At 29.2% G+C, this 3,549-nt stretch overlaps 1 long non-coding RNA gene across 5 annotated transcripts; it reads left to right on the plus strand.

Moving 5' to 3' along the window:
• The first annotated feature begins 618 nt into the window (after positions 1-618).
• LOC139843836 (uncharacterized) lies at positions 619-3,226 on the plus strand. Of its 5 annotated transcripts, none has more exons than XR_011757714.1 (8): positions 619-754; positions 961-1,084; positions 1,444-1,550; positions 1,700-1,750; positions 1,862-1,981; positions 2,194-2,290; positions 2,743-2,911; positions 3,012-3,226. It is a non-coding gene; the product is annotated as an uncharacterized lncRNA (long non-coding RNA). The 5 variants fall into 5 exon arrangements; XR_011757716.1 differs by having other exon boundaries at positions 2,743-2,842; XR_011757718.1 differs by having other exon boundaries at positions 2,743-2,822.
• Positions 3,227-3,549: the final 323 nt, after the last annotated feature.

A 3,549-nucleotide genomic window follows, 5' to 3' on the forward strand; every position in this document is an offset into this window, starting at 1 on the left:
TTCGACTCATTTACACCCCTACTTTTAATTTAATTTAAAAAACACAAAATCATAATTTAACTAAACAATAATAATAAATCGAGTAAAAATTTGGTTTTCAATAATAAAATTGATTTTTCCTATGTGGCTTTATATATATTTAAAACGAGGTATGTTTGGGTTGCGTGTTGTTGTGGAAAATAGTTTTGATCAATACCTTAAACATTGTTTCAATAGTATAGATGATATGCACACTGCGGCGGAAAATCATTTCCCAATAGTTTATAATTACAATACGCATATCGAGAATTTGTACAAATCTTTTATAAAATAAATATACTCTAAAAAGGTTTTAAAAAGTGGCGAGACGATCCACGCGTTATTGAGAGAAATGACTTCGATCTATACTTTAAACATTGTTTCAGTAGTAGAGATGACTCGCACATTGCAATGTGAAATTCGTTTGAAGCAATAAATTGTTCCGTCATATTCATTAATTTGTAGCAATAAATGGTTCCACTATATACACTAAATACGTTTTCAGTATTCTATAATCACAATACTCTTAGATATTGCATCAAATAAACTCTTAGATATTATTAGTTTAGATGTCGATTCGGTTTTATGGCTCTTAATAAAACAGGTATCAAATTTGCATCAAATAAAGTTGAACAGGTATCAGATTTACTAAGAGCAGAAGTTGAGGCAGGATCTGATAATAGCAAGCAAGCAAAAGAATATATGGTGAAAGGTTTCAGATGAGATTGATATCATGGTAAGGTTCTGTAAGTTTTTGCCAAATTTTTTTATCTTTTGATATTTCGTATGTATATAATATATAGATGGTGAAAGAGGTTTTCCATGGATTAAAAGATATTTGTTAGTGATTTTACCATTACTTCACTCTTAAAATGTAACAAGTACCTTCTATTGTTGATTTCATTCTGCATCTTTTTAGACTTTTGGTTTACTCCATTGTAGGCCTGTTGATAGAGGTATGATATGAAATGGAAATGCAAAGATTTTTATAAGTATATTTCTTCTATTGGAAAAAGAACAAAAAGATGTTTTTGTATGTATTACTTATCTCGAAGCGCGAGTTGTGGTAATCTTTCTTTATAAATGCAAGTAGCTACACTTATCCTTAATTTATATTGAGCTATTTTTATACTAATATATATTGTGCTAAATTTCATCAAGAATTGCCCATGTTAAAGTTTTTTTTTATTTATTTCAACAATGTGCTTAATTAGTCATTTCCTACTGCAAAATTTCATAGATAAAAATCCATATGACTGATTATGTAAGCTTCTCATTTCATAGATAAAAGTCCATCACTCTGAATATGTAAGCTTCTCATTTATGGCCTGCATATTTTATTCTTCAACTTAGGTATCAGTTTCACTAATTTTGCATTTGTCTATGGGCTTATAATAGTCTTATTATTATTCCTCGAATGGGTAGGTTTTGACATATTTAACAAAAGTGGAGAAGATTTGAATTTTGAAATGGATGAGATGTTGTAACTCGAGATCATTGTACGGGTCCTTTTGTTTGTGACAAAACTTAAGGTAAGTTTACTGTCAGTTTCTGTCACTGTCATTTATGATTTCATTATGTTGATATTTAGGAGGTTTAACTAAAGTTGTATGAAAGATGGTTAAGTCTAAACAAATTTGTGTACTCATTAACTTTCTCTGCTTTGACTTACACATAGCAGATATTCTTGGTATAGCTTATGTGTATCTTCTTGATTGTCATACAAAACAAGGTATCTTTGAAAAAAAAAAAATGAATTATAAGTATGCTATATATGATATATAGAGGTATTTAGTTTAGGTTTAGATGTATAACCCATTTTAATTCGCATAATCTGATGTAGCTGGAGGTGGGTTTTTGTAAGAAGTACAAAAGATCCCAATGTTAGCTAACAGTTTATGGAGAACTCTATTGATTACAACATGTTGTCGAGAACTCGAATGATGACAACGATAATAATGCTGTAAGTATTTCTATTATCCTACAATTTTTTATTTTGATGCACATATGACATCTGTTTATTCTACAGTTTTAAGAAATTGTACTTAAATTCTCAAGCTCGGTCCGATTTAGTATGTATATATTGTGATAAAATATTTTGAATTTATTTTCCATAGAAACAATTTTTCTTGGGATGGTAAGTATTGACTTTGGATTTTGACTTTTGTGTTGTAGGTTCAATTTTATATTGGTAGCATTGTTAATGTGCCTAAAGGAAGTGGTATTACATGGAGATAATGGTTTAGCAAAGACTGGCATACATCAAAGACTGGTATTTTTTTGATTGACTGCCTAATTAGTGTAGAATTATTAGTCAAACATCTAAAAGCCCCTTCTGTAAAAGCAACATTAACATTCATCATCTCACTTTACTTCAAGTAACAAATGAAGAAAAATAGGTGATAAGTTACTTGCCTTTAGAGAATTGATTTGATTGGTTTTCGTTCATTCTCATTTATGGGTTCAGTAGATGGAGATGGGACCCAAACGATTGATATTAAGATGACAAACGTCGAAAAGAATTAAGTATGTGTAAATAAATTCAATCTCCGCTTATAGATTGGTTATTTGTATTGATGTTGTTCAGATTGTGCGTAAACTTGAAGCTACAAATAAAATAAAGGAGCCACTTAAATCAAACTTAATAAATGGAAATTGGAAGCTCTATACACAACAATGGAAAGACTTGATAAATGGAAATTGCAAACTTATTGCTTATTGCAGATACCTAAAATCTCAAAAGAAAATGGAAAGATTTACCAGGCAATCAATGTGGACACTCTCAGAGCACAAAATATGGCAGCGTAACATTCTTTTACTAATTGTATGCTTCTTGCAAGTGCACATACTTGAATATCCATTTCACTATCCATTTAAACCGAGTCTTTCTAAGGTTTTAATATACGTTTCTTTCTTTTTTATCAGTATTTGAGAATGACTTTATCCTTATTTGTTGGTTTAAATAAGTAAATTATTGTTATATTTTTTTATAGGTTCGGGTGTTAACCAATCACGCTGTCTTAGAAGATGTGATGATTTTTGGAATTAATGAATTGTTAAGATGGTTTTCATTTTGTTTGTTAACGTTTTGTATTTTAAGACTATGCTTTTGGATTTTAGTTTTTGTTTGTCGTTCTTTCAAGTATTCGGTTAAACATTGTTATTTTTTATTTCGTAGAACTTGATGAATCATGTTATTTTATCCACATGTTGATTATATAACATACAATTAAAAAAAATTCCTTTAAAATCCCGTGATTCCACGGGTCTTGCACTAGTATAAAATAGTTGGCTTAAATAAAATTCAAAATGAAAAATGAATGATTTAATCCATGAACATGAATGCTGCAATGGTTGAAAAGAAAAGATAATTACTCCTTAATAAATACAGTAAAAGGATAAAAAAAAAAAAAAAATTCGTTATTCAATTTTCCAAATATTACTGGATGTCAGTTACAATTAGTGGAAGTTAAATTAATTAATCATTCCCATAACCCTCAAATTAGTGGTTAATGCTTCATTACCCCATAC

The sequence above is a fragment of the Rutidosis leptorrhynchoides genome, chromosome 4 (genome assembly GCF_046630445.1).
Source record: "Rutidosis leptorrhynchoides isolate AG116_Rl617_1_P2 chromosome 4, CSIRO_AGI_Rlap_v1, whole genome shotgun sequence".
Classification (NCBI taxonomy): Eukaryota; Viridiplantae; Streptophyta; class Magnoliopsida; order Asterales; family Asteraceae; genus Rutidosis; species Rutidosis leptorrhynchoides.